This window comes from Lactuca sativa, chromosome 2, assembly GCF_002870075.4.
Source record: "Lactuca sativa cultivar Salinas chromosome 2, Lsat_Salinas_v11, whole genome shotgun sequence".
In the NCBI taxonomy this organism is placed as follows: Eukaryota; Viridiplantae; Streptophyta; class Magnoliopsida; order Asterales; family Asteraceae; genus Lactuca; species Lactuca sativa.
Window position 1 is genome coordinate 236,127,117 of NC_056624.2, and position 13,880 is coordinate 236,140,996.

The window sequence follows — 13,880 nt, forward strand, 5'->3', positions numbered from 1 at the left end:
TATGTGAGTTAAGTGAATGACTAAAGGATCTAGTACGCAATTTTGTGCATTGGTCGAGTCCACCACAAATAACAATAAGATTATTCATCATGATTTACTAAAAGTCTAGTAAACATGGTTATGCTTACAAGATTAAGTGTAATTCTGAATCATTGAAAAGTTTCAATGATTCATTTAAGAATCAATTAGGCAAAAAGATAAAAGTTTCTCCAATATAAAAAGATGGGAGAGTACTTTAGTATCATGTTTTATGATCATCTTATTGGTTATGAAACAATGTCACAATTGATCCTCTAAGGACACCTTAGTGCACTAATATGGCTAAGAAGGAATCGGAAATTGTTGAAATGGTTAAATCAAAAGGTGAATCATACTTCGTTCCAAAATCAAGTCTTAGAGTTATACTCCAAGATCGTGACTTGAGTGACACATCTTAAGAAGTTTTAACACACTCATCAAATGTGAAGTAGAAAATTGTTTTTCTTACTCTTTCACGTTTGAAATTGGTAAATTGTGATGTTTTGTATAAGACAAAGACCAACTGATACCAATTGTGTGTAGTGTTTGTCTTGATAAGAATTCACACTAACTCTTGAATATCTGTTTGTGAAGAAATGTTTCCTGACAAGAGAATCTTATATGTCAAGAGGTCATTGGAAGTCTAAATGATATTGAAAAGATTCAAGAACCAATCAAGAGTAAACCTATTAGACACTAGCACACGACTTGAGGTTTGTAACCTATCGTGATGACATATTCTTGTTTCTATGCCATTCCAGTTTTGTCAACTATGCATGCAAGTTCTATGATTTCTCAATGGGTTGCCTAGGGGCAAGGCACCCTGATCAATGGAAAGTACATTGATAGGTAGGGGTGAGCTGCTCAAGAACTTGGAAGCAATGGTGGGATCCTTGATGGCAAGAAATTAAGAATAAACAAGATCTGTCCATAAGAGTTTGGATTTGTCACAAACATTATCTTATGATTATGGCTATGACAAATTCACATGGATAAGAACACATACACCATAAAATCTAAGTTTCATAAGGTTTCTCTCCGTTTCATGAAAATGATTGTGAGGAAACGCTTTCACTAAGAGATATTTTAAAGAGATAACAAGTGTGATAATTGCATTCTCAAATTCGATTATGATTACAACATCCCTCTTCATAGTTCGAATTGTGAGATATGTCAATTAGTTTGAACATTTAAGACTTATTGCTATAAGTTCTAAAATGGTTTAGACACATATATGAGCTATCTAAGGAAAGGTGTATGAGTTTGAGAAGCTTAGATAAAGGCTTATCGAAGCATATCGTATTAGAAATATGAACTTTGGAAGTCAATATTATTGATTTCTAGAAGTCTAACTGTTTCCTGAATACGTGTCAAAGGTAGTGGGAGCATAAATGTTATGCTGATATGGATATAATTATCATGTTAGTGGGAGCATGATTATTATAGTTAGCAATATTAATTATAGAAAACAAAAGTTTCACTTTGCAAAGTTGCAGGGGTTGAAAAGTTGTTTTGCTATAATTAAGGGAGAGAATATTATACTTCGTTTCAAATCTAAAAGCTTAGATCGAGAAATTTTAATCAAATTTAGTCAAAAGACATATATGTATGTTATGTTGAAAAGATTCAACATAAAGGAATTCTATATATGGCAATATTATAGCAAGAAACTGGTAAAGTATCACATTTTTCATTATGAATCATGTCCCATACGCTTCCGGTATAGGAACGATTGCATATGATGTAATATTCAACCGTTCTAAAATTTTCCAAATACCTAGGGCATTAAGAGGGAAAAGGGACTAGAACCGAATTGACTAAAATAATTGAACAAATGCCAACGACAATCTAAGGTTCACTAAGGATTGGTCGCTTGTGAGCAGTTGAAAGTATAGTAATGAATGGACTATATCAACATTATTATGAATAAATAAGACTCTATTCACAATGAGTTGTCATATGGAAAATATGGAAATGTTTCCATATTGGGAGTTGGATATTAAGAATCTATGATTAGAAAATTTTATGCAAGAAGGATGTTCAAAGGAATGTACTTTGAATGTGTGACTTCAAATCTATGGAATTGTCTTGTAACAATATCCAATAGAGCACTTTGTAATTTCATTGACAAAGTCTTGGTGACCTTTGTGCAATAAGATTACAAAAGGATTGTTGCATAAAATGTTAGAATCTAACATATTCTAATAGTGGCAAGAATTTGGTATTCTTACACTTATGATAAGGATTAGGAATTGTGAAATGAGTATCATTGGAAATGTGTTCAATTGATCTATTTCACAAATTAAGGACCATAGGTAAACATAGTGTGCATGCTTGGAGCATGGGACAATTGTTATAATTCAAGTAATAAGTTGATTATCCGAAACATTATACAATGAATAATGAGTAATCAATATGGTGATTAAATAAAGGTGTTTTATTTATACTCAAAAGTTTGGGGCCATATAGCATTAGTAATATTCTTGTGTTTCAATTTGCATGTTTTGACTTCCCGAATAATAAGATTATTCAAACCATCCACAGTCAATCATACTATGGAAGTAGGTATGAAAGAAGATTGTCATGAATCCGACTGTAGATTGTCTAAAGCGTCTTAGACATAACAAAAGTCTGCTGTAGTGTTCATGAGTACTCCTGAAATAAGATTTGAGTATTGGATTAAACCCACGCTCACTTGAATCACTTCATGGATTTTATCACAAGTGATTAGTGAGACGATAATATCTTATATTCTTTAAACGGAGACGTGTGAGTTGTAATTTATAAGTCGGTTGCACATTGATAATATGTAAACGCACCAGTAACTTGGTGTTATAAAACATATTGTTGTGTGTGATTTGATGAGTAGGTACAAGCGAGCATTTGAGTCGAAGTTTATCCATTCCTTTTACCCAAAGTGGGATAAAAGCGATATTTGTGAGCCTCTCGATGATTTAGTGATGACACCCTAAGCGCTTGGCCAAGCCGGGACTAAGTTGATGTGTTTCAATTGTAGTCTGTTGTCAGTCGTCATAAATCGGAAATCAGGAAACAACATATAGTCAGAGAGAATGATTAAAATCCATGTCTCAGTCTATACGATATCTAGAATGGAGGAATATATGATCCCTTATCTAAAGGACGTGTTACTGATAAGATCAGAGTTGACAATGGATTTTGAAAGCTATAATTGTTGATCAAGTTCTGAAGTTGTACTTGATAAATAGTTATTAGACTTATCCAAGTGGGAGACTGTTGCATTAGGTGTCTTAGCCCATAACTATTTTGGTATGTACTTGACCCGATTTTGAGCATGGTCCTTTTGGGTTGCCTTTACCATAGCAACTAATAGGATGAATTAAGGAGAAAGAGGATTAATTATGATTTATTAATATATTATATGAATGATATATTAAAAGAGAAATCATATTGTTTAATTAATATTAGTCAAGAATTAATTAAGAATTAATTTTGTGGCTAAAAGAGATTAATTAAATAAAGGGGACTGATATTGCAATTATATGATAGTTACAATTAGGCTATGGACTCCTAATGGAAAGGGCATTGGACGAAATCTATGGGAAGCCCATATGATTTTCGTCCAAGGGATTTCTAGGGGAACTCCATGGGTTGCTTAAGACCTAAGCAGAGAATTAGGGTTTCACCTGAAACCCTAGCAGCCCACACAAGTATAAAAGGACCCTTAAGGCTCCCAAAAACGTGGCTAACACTTCTAAGAGAACCCTAGACGTTTTTGGTGCCTCCTCCTCCCTTTCCTAAGTCATATTGTTGCTCATGGTGTTTATGACTCCGTTAAAGGTGCAACATTTGAGACACTAGGCTTTCAGAAGTCAAGATCAAGAGGAATTGAGATTGTTATTGCTACATAGCAATCAAGGTAAGATCTAAATCCTTTTATTATGATAATATCGAATATTATATGCTAGATCTAGGGTTTATGAGCTTTGGATGATTATTGCATGTTCATTAGACAAACTAGATTCGAAGCTTTAGGGTTTGCATGTACACCATAGGATTGATGAAGTGCTCAAAACCTATCAATAGCCTCAATGGTTGAGGCTCGCAAAGAATCACCAACTGACTCCCTCCAATCTCTAGCCCTGTCCCTCAAACATCCAACAGCATACCGAACCTTCGACCCCTCAGGGCAGAAGCTAGTCAACGGAGCAGAGCCCATGTTTGCAATCCATCTCTTGGCAGCAATGTGGTCTTTCACCCCATGGAAGTATGGCGCACCACATCCCCTGAAGTCCTTAAAGGACAGTGTGCGCGCCCCTGACTGGCTAGATGCCCAGTCACTCCTAAACGCCCTGAGGCGATCCTCCATCAGCTCGATAATCCCCTCCTTGATTGACCCGAAAATCAGTGGGGTCGACTTAAGGATGCCTCTAGTGATCTTTGAAGCAACGAACTCACATAGTCCCTCATCAATTGGCTCGACACCTGATCCCGAACTTGATCCCGAACCTGATCCTGAACCTGATCCTGACCCTGAACCTCCTCCTTCGTGTCGCGTAATCATCACCATTCTGAAACAAAACACATAATCATCAGGGTTATACATAACCTAGAGTGGTCTCATATACTACAAGTTCCCTGGTTTTGTCTCAACCCTCCTAGACTCGAGTACGGATCCTCTGCTTCCAGTAGTACGGGCCCATACTACCTTCCACATCTATTCGTACTTTCCTCTAGGATTGCCTTGAATTTACCAAGTCCATTCTACTACTACTTCTCTCGGTACTAATCTCATCTTAGGCTTACCCTAGGGTAACTCTCCGACCTACTCTCCGCCATCAGCTGCATAAGGAACTCCTACCACCTTTACTTATCTGGCTTGCGAATACCATTACATATCGCTAAGACCAGAAATTCGTCGAATGAGAGGTCCTACCCTACAACGGTTTGACTCAAACAAGAGTTGCGCAATAGGTCTAGACCTAACCTTCTGAAATTATTTAGTCATCGCCATATGTAACTTAATGTATTCGTTTACTAGTTAGCTCATGATAACTAGAACTCCTAAAAGCACAAAGCAAGCAACATTCGAGCATTGAGTAACCATACCAAGCATATCCTATTCAGGTCATCATGTTACTGATTAATCTGTTCTAGCATATAACTCAATAAGCACATATAGCAGGCACATAAGGCATATTCCTAATCCTTAGCCATAATCGAGCATGCAGTTCTCATAATCATATCACATCATTACATAACATGTATGGGTATCTTGTGGAAAACTTACTTGAGCTCGGTCGGTCGCACGCATCGCACACCTTGTTCTTTCTCAAAATTCCTTATTTAAACATTTAGAAAACTATTTTCTTGTAAAAATTTTTCAAGCACTCGATTTGAATCCAAACACCCTCGAAGGTGTGTCCGAATCCTTCAAACCAAGACTCTGATACCAACTTGTAACATCCTAATTTTCTAGACCAAAAATTTCATTTTTTAATTAAGTAGTTTGTAAAATTGTTACTGAAAAACATCATCGATATCATAATATTCCATAAATCAAAAGTCATAAACATGTCGTGGAATATTAATAGTGTCAGAGTACAATCCCAAGAACATCATAGTGTGGAAATCGTGTGTGTGCGATGCACTGCTATCGTGCCGGCTCCTTCCCTTTCGCTGAAGAGGTACCTGAAACAAAACTTAAACTGTAAGCACAAAGCTTAGTGAGTTCCCCCATCATACCACATACCATACAACATACATACTGTCGGGCAATTCTGGGGTGCCCGACCTACCCTGCCAAACATTTATTGGGTGCCCTACCTACCCATGTCAAGCAATTCTGGAGTGCTTGACCTACCTTGTCAGACAATTCTGGAGTGCCTGACCTACCCTCGGGTCCTTACGACCGTGTCATGGGGACAATTCCCACTACTGGTACTATCACATACCATCATATCATGCTAACACATAAAGCATATCAAGTAGTAGCAAACCTAGATAATTATCACAAAGACAATCATCTAATAAAACAACTCCTGCTAGTGGGCCGACATTGTGGCCGTAGACCCACTTCTACTGGAAGGTAACTCACCTCGTAAATCTGAGTGTCGAATCTCATGGGAAGTAACCTCTAACAGCTGCTCCGATGACTCCCAGCTATCATAATCATAATAATACTTAATCAGAATCTATAACACTACTTAGGGTAAAATGACCATTTTACCCCCTTGGCCTAACTTGAACCATTCCTAAGGCCCAATTCTAACTTATTAAACCCAGTGCACCCATGGCCCATCAAAGGCTCCTTAAGGCCCAATTTTCTAAATTGGTCCCAACACTTCAAATGGGCCTTTTCACAAGTCCAATAAATCCTTAGCCCAAAATGAATAATCTCAATTGGCCCAATATGGCCCAAAAGGCCTAGTACTTTTAAATTCTCAAATTCCCAGGCCCAGAACCATACTCCGCAGTGGACCATAGGGCCCAATAGTACATGCCCAACCCTCTAAGGCCCAAAAGCCCAATATAGCCACTTTGAATGCGTACGTGCGGCGTACCTGGCACGTACGCTGGCTTTGACCAAAACGGGGAGTTGACCCAGTACGCATAGCATACCAGGGTGTACGCTTAGCGTACTGGCCAACTTCCTTGGGACTTCATTTGTGACTTAATCCATTAAGTCTTTACGTCAAAAATGTAGATCCAGGTCCTTTAAGACCTCCTAAACCATAAAGTTACAAACTTCATGTGCTTGCATGCATGGTTGGGGTCAAAACATGATTTTGGTCCTTTTAACAAGCTTTAAGACCAACAAACACTTGCATGGTTGTGGCTTAACCATCAAAGTCAAATTTTTATGACTCTAAATGCCTCTAAGAGCTCAAAAGGAACTCTTTTGGTCTGAAACTAACAAGATGCAAGCAACCTCAACAATAGAGTCCAAAAGAGACATTAAACAGTCCTATAAACAAATCTAAGCATACAATGGCCATGTTTGGAACTTGATACCTCAAAAGAGTCACAAATGATGCCAATCTCCTGGATCTACAAGCTCCTCTTGAATCCTTGTTTCTTCCTCTTCTTCTAAGAACACCAAAATCACACAAAGAAGCTCTCAAATGGCAACAATACACAAGAGTGAGTTAGGGTTTTCGAGGTGGCTGCTTAAGGGTGATAGGGAGGCTGGTCCAAGGGCATAATGTCCTTTATATAGGGATGAAACCCTAAAAGTTAGGGTTTTAGACTCTGCGCGTACGCTGCGCGTACCCTTTGGTACGTTGGCATACGTGCATGGCTTCCACGGTCTAATTCCTTGAGTACGTTGAGCGTACATGGCAAGGTATGCCCCCGTACGTGCTTCCTCAGCCCAAACACAAAGGCCCAAAGGTCCAAGCCTAAACCGTATAAAGCTAATAACCTTAAATAAATACAAGATTAGTACCTTATACATTCCGGATGTAACATTATATTAAGCTATGAATTGACTTTATTAAGCTGTTAATTTTAATGAATTTTGTTTCAAATATGAATGATTTATATAGGAATGTTTGTATTAATTTTCTTATGAATATATTTATTTTTTGTGTTGTATAACTATGTAAGAATATATTAGTTTTTATAATTATTTTGCATTAAACTGTGAATAAGGGAATCAACTGGTTTATTAAATTGTGAATATATTATTAAAGCTGTCAATCAATGATTTTATATACATATCTGATTTGGAGAGAATGATGGTTGCGACAGTGACACAAATGGTTAGTGGTGGTGTGTATAGTAGTAGTTGGTAGTGGTGGTAGAGTTTGGATTTGACTTTTTTAAATATGTGAATTAGAATATAATTTATTGTATGTTGTAATTTTTATATATTAAACTAAAAAAAGACTGTATTAAGTTGTATATTTTATATAAATTTTGTGTTAAAATATGAATGAATGTATGCATGAAAATATTAAACTATGTAAAATAAATTATTATGTTTATTAAACTAATAATAATTTTTATACACAATATATTTTTTTAAAGAAATCTAAAATTTAGGAAAAAGAAAAATGATTTTTTCAAGATATAATTGTATTTTTTTGTACTAAAATTTTATATATTCTAGCGGGAAAAGTATAAAGTATTACCAAAAAAATGAGAGTTATAATGTTTGTTTTATTAAGCTATGAATACGATAAGGAAAATGCCAACTAATGGCAGCGGCCCGACGGTGGTCTAGCGGTGTTCCGATGACGGCCCTACGGTGGTATGGTGACAAATATTTGTGACAATGTTTATAGGAACAATTTCCACAATAACCTGGAGAATAAATACAACACGACAATATTTATCCCAAAATCATAAATAATTCCTTAACTACTCATAATATAAATGACAGACAAAGAAGCTTTTTAAGAATTTAGACCTGAAAATGTTCAGAGGTGTGTGGCTGACCAGGAAACTGGGATTGATGTTGTCGATATCTTTTTATCTTTGAATTTGTCAGTACCATGCTTTCAATTTTATCTAAGCTTCCTGGAGAAAATAATATTGAATATACAATCGGTTAATGAAATTATTTCATTAAGGCTACAAAAAATTACATATGCATACTTTACAACAAGTAATTTTCTTTGTAGAATGTAAGGAGTTCGTCTCTTGTATATACCCCTCTTGACTTTGGATTTACCACTACAATGGCTCAAAATGCATACTAATCAGCCACACTTCAAATTTTTCAGCCACTATGTTCAATAAATAGTAAATTGCTACTTGTTTTCAGCTAGGTACATGCTATTTACTCATCAATTGGCAAGAACATCAATTCACACCTAATCCTATCATCTAACACAATACAGTAACCTAAAATTATGCATATCATCCACAAAGTTCAAAATTACCTCAAGGTTAATCAAATTTTTACGAACAAGTGTTTGAATGGGATGACCACCACAGTGTTCCAGCCACTGCCAACAGAACCGATGCTGCTACCCTGTCAGGTGATCGATGTCGCTGTTGCTGCTGAGCAGATGTACGATCTGAAGCAGCAATAAAGGATGAATCAATAGATCGGACTCAACATGGAATTGAGAGGCAAGTCAACGAGAAAGCCAATTAGGATGTGATTTCGGATTAGGTTTTCCTTTGAGAGTCTTCGAAGATGGCGATGCAGGTTGACTGTGGTGGAGGCGATTTCAAGGGCGAAGGAGAGATTTGACTATCATTTAGGGCTTTGAGAGGAAATTGTTGGCTTTTGGAAGAAATAGGAGGGAACGAAAATAAAACGAGGTAAAGAAAAAAAAAGCAGGAAAAGTTTTTTCTGTCGTTGTTCCCTCATTAAGAGGTTTTACTTTCTGAGGGTTTAGTGAGGGATAATTTTTGTCGTTAAAATCTTACCAATCCGTCGTAAATCCTTCGTTAATGCCTCTCTAAAACTCTATAATTATTTTGATTGAAATTTTTGTGCTTTCCGTTGCTGATCCCTCAATAAACTGTCGTTGATTAGCTACGGATAGAGTCTGTAGCTAATTCCCTCGCTGTAGGTGGTGTTTCTAGTAATGACAAGATAGGATTTATGTGGATTTTATGTTACTTTATGATGGAGCCTTGCTTGCTTCCTTTCTTGATGGATAAAACTTGAGTTCTATTGTTTGATGGTATTCTTGGTATTGAGTTTCAAGAAACCTCTGTTGGGGAGAGTTCATGGTTAGTGAACAAACAACTGGTAATGAGAACACTAATATGGTAAGTGAAACAATATTGCAAAGTTTATGTTTTTTAATATCTATACATGATCGAATGAAATTTCAGGTCTTAAAAAGAGAAGAGGAGGGTATGGAGCATATTTACAATAACTTGGGCCAACATTCGACATGTAGTTAAAGGGGTATGATGCATTTGGAGGATCAGTGACCTTCAAGAGAAAATATAGTATGTAGAGCGTAAGAAATGCTTTATACATGTGTGCGTCTTTTGTTAGAGGGAAAATGACTTTTGAGGGTAATTAACTTTTGCGTTTGTACTCATTTGGTCCCTTTTCTTTTTTTTGTATTCAATATACCATCGAACTTGTTGTTGGTGTTTACCATAGCCCTTTTGACCGGCTTTTGACCTGTGATAGCCGGTCAAAGGGTTATGGTGAACACAGACAACAAGTTCGATGGTATATTGAGTACAAAAAAAAGAAAAGGGACCAAATGAGAACAAACGCAACAGTTGGTTACCCTCCTGATTCATTTTCCCTTTACTCATTTACAACAAATCTCACATCATCTCCTACTGATATTAATGACTTTTATGAGATTCATTCTTGCTTCTCTTCAAAACATAACCTACGAAAGGACATTATTCATACATGTACAACTTTGTAATGCACTTGAATATTTATTAGGGGAATCTTGACTAAGCAGGCACATTTCATGACTACATTTACATTTCCAATCAAATGATTTATCGTATCATGGATTATAGACAAGTCTACAAACGAGTGGAATCACAAGTGCTATGATTTTTGAGTTTACTTAGCTTTAAGATCGAACTCATGGGATAAGATACAACATCAATATGTACAATACACCATAATATTGTACATATTGATATTGTATCTTATCCCATGAGTTCGATCTTAAAGCTAAATAAACTCAAAAATCATAGCACTTGTGATTCCACTCGTTTGTAGACTTGTTTAGAATCCATGATACGATAAATCATTTGATTGGAAATGTAAATGTAGTCATGAAATGCGCTCGCTTAGTCAAGATTCCCCTAATAAATATTCAAGTGCATTACAAAGTTATACATGTATGAATAATGTCCTTTCGTAGGTTATGTTTTGAAGAGAAGCAAGAATAAATCTCATAAAAGTCATTAATATCAGTAGGAGATGATATGAGATTTGTTGTAAATGAGTAAAGGGAAAATGAATCAGGAGGGTAACCAACTGTTGTGTTTGTTCTCATTTGGTCTCTTTTTTTTTTTGTACTCAATATACCATCGAACTTGTTGTCTGTGTTCACCATAACCCTTTGACCGGCTATCACAGGTCAAAAGCCGGTCAAAAGGGCTATGGTAAACACCAACAACAAGTTCGATGGTATATTGAATACAAAAAAAAGAAAAGGGACCAAATGAGTACAAACGCAAAAGTTAATTACTCTCAAGAGTCATTTTTCCTTTGTTAGAAAAGTAAGGTGGCTACAGATTAGGTCACCAGAACAATCAAAAATCACTTATGAGCCTACAAGAGAAAATGATTTAGTATATGGAAAAAGGGATATGGAAAAGGATGTTCTCACGCTTTCTTTTTCAACTTTTTGCTTTATTATTAGGTCATAACATGTTGGTTTTGTGGTCAACAGTTGAAAGTTTACTGCATCTTTACGAAACTGTACATACTTTTCTGCTTCATCGTCTCAACTTTGTAAAGGCAAATTAATGGCAACTAATGAGAAAAATCATGATGATACTGTCATATATTTTGACATTTAGGAGTGTTTGCATTTTAAACTCTAAAGTGAGTTATGTTTGAGTTTCTTGATCGAGAGTAATGATTAAATTATTTAATATTTTAATTTGATGTGATGATACATGGAACATAAATGGTAGGTAAAATATGATAGGTGGTTAAACTGTTGTCATATCTTCTTTTCCAGTTCCCTTCATCTCAAGCCCATCATTGAACAGTTGTTTTGTTTGCTTCCCTGCTCTCTTTGTTGCTCTTACCAGTCAGGTGCAAACGAGCCGAGCCGAGCCCGAGCTTGGCCAGGCTCGAGCTCGAGCTCGGCTCGATTCGAGCTTCCTTGTATTGAGCTCGACTCGAGCTCGTAAAGAATTATACAAGCTCGACTTGGGTTCGGGCTCGACTCGTTTTTTATATAACGTGTCTAAATGAGCTTAAGCTCGGCTCGAGCTCGTTAAGAAGCTCGTTTACTAATACCCTAAATCTATAATTCCCCTAATATGTTTTTAATTTAATATATATAAATAATATTAAATTATAGTATAGAAAGGCTCGTTTAGGCTCGCGAGCCTAATCAAGCTTAATGAAATAGGCTTGAGCTCGAGCTCGTTTAATAAACGAGCTTAATATTAAGCTCAAGCTCGGCTCGGGCTCGTTTAAAATCGATTTCGAGTCAAGCTTTTAACGATCCAATCTCGAGTAGTTTGGCTCGTTTGCACCCCTACCAATCAATATGTTGGTTATATCGACCAATTGGATTGCTTAAGTTAGGTATTTTACAAATATAACTAACCAAGCTACATATTGAATTACAGGCTGTTGTGAAATTTGAAGAAATGAGGCATAACTTTCATTATTGCTATAGTCTTGAACCAACCTTGCTTGAGTGCGCTGAACCCACATTATTTTTCTTCCTTTTGGCGTATAATGTGTAAGCATCCATGTCAAATCTAAAGTTGAAAATTAATGTTTTACCTTAACAGTTAAAGCATACTTGCATTTTTTTATCAAGAAGGCAAGTTGCACTTTTTCATATTGCTTAGTGGTTATGTTATTATATATAGTTATATCTCGGCTCCTACCCATTCTGTTACACATGTTATACAAAATTATTGCTTTAAAAGTCTTTTTATTTTTTAACCATGCAGGAAGGGACATATATAGGATGACGACACCAATAAACCATTTAAACAACATACAATATTGGAAATTTTGCTTGTTGATTTGATGATTTCACATCCGTGCTACATACTTCAAAATAGATCAACTTATTAATTTCTATTTTGACAACACATGTTTTTCATATGCTTCATTTTGAGGGTTATTGGTTAAGCATATGAAGGTAGTAGGTTTAGGTGAAACCTGTTGGGCCAGAATTTTTTGTTAAGTTTAATGGTAAGAATTTGAATATACCTCAAGTAACCCCCAATTCAGCTTCTTCAGATTGATGTAGCAGTTGTAGCTGATTGCTTCTCTTTGGTAAAGATATTGATTTTAAGATTATTTCATGTACATGTATTAATCCCATAACAACTTGTTCACATTGTAGGTCAGATTTTGTCCATGGTACCCCTATAGACACGCGTTTAAAGAGTTGAGAGAGATATACCTATACCTTTGGTTACTTCTGGTGTTGAAAAAAAATCTAAGATACTTAGCTGTAACGTCCCAGAAATACGAGCCAAAAATTTCATTTTTAAAATATATACTTAGCAAAACATTGGAATTAACATTCATCGAGCATATCGTTTCATAAAAGATATCGCGTGTCTGGAAAAACATTTTATAAAACATAATAATGTCAGAGTACAAATCCCCAAGAAGATCTCATAGTGCGGAATACAAAGCGTATATGTGATGTGCCGCTACCGCGCCGGCTCCTTCCCCTTCGAAGAAGAGGAACCTGAAACCAAAACTAAAAACTATAAGCATGAAGCTTAGTGAGTTCCCCCATCATACCACATACCATACAATCACATATCATACATACTGTCGGGCAATTCTGGGGTGCCCGACCTACCCGGTACGACCATTCTAGGGTGCTGACCTACCCGTGTCAAGCCGTTCTGGGGTGCTGACTACCCATGTCAAGCCATTCTAGGGTGCTGACTACCCATCGGTCCTAACAACCGATCCTCGGGGACTATTTCTCCCCTAACTGCTACTATCACATATATCATAACATAACATATTATCAGACATATCTAGGGTGTCCGATCTACCCTTCGGTCCTAACGACCGAACTTGGGGACTATTCCATTCCTACTACCACTATCGCATATAGCATATCATGCCAGCATATAAACATATCGTCACATACTGTCAGACATATCTGGGGTGTCTGACCTACCTTTCGGTCCTAACAACCGAACTCCACTACTATCACATATACATATCATGCCAGCATATAAACGTATCAAGTAGTAGCAAACCTAGA

The 13,880-nt window shown here is 36.4% G+C and overlaps 1 long non-coding RNA gene across 1 annotated transcript; it reads right to left on the reverse strand.

The window, feature by feature from the left end:
- Positions 1-7,285: 7,285 nt before the first annotated feature.
- Positions 7,286-9,368, reverse strand: LOC111920533 (uncharacterized). The gene is made up of 3 exons (XR_002859922.3): positions 8,886-9,368; positions 8,411-8,520; positions 7,286-8,304 (listed from the first exon to the last, which is right to left on the reverse strand). It is a non-coding gene; the product is annotated as an uncharacterized LOC111920533 (long non-coding RNA).
- Between the last annotated feature and the right edge of the window lie 4,512 nt (positions 9,369-13,880).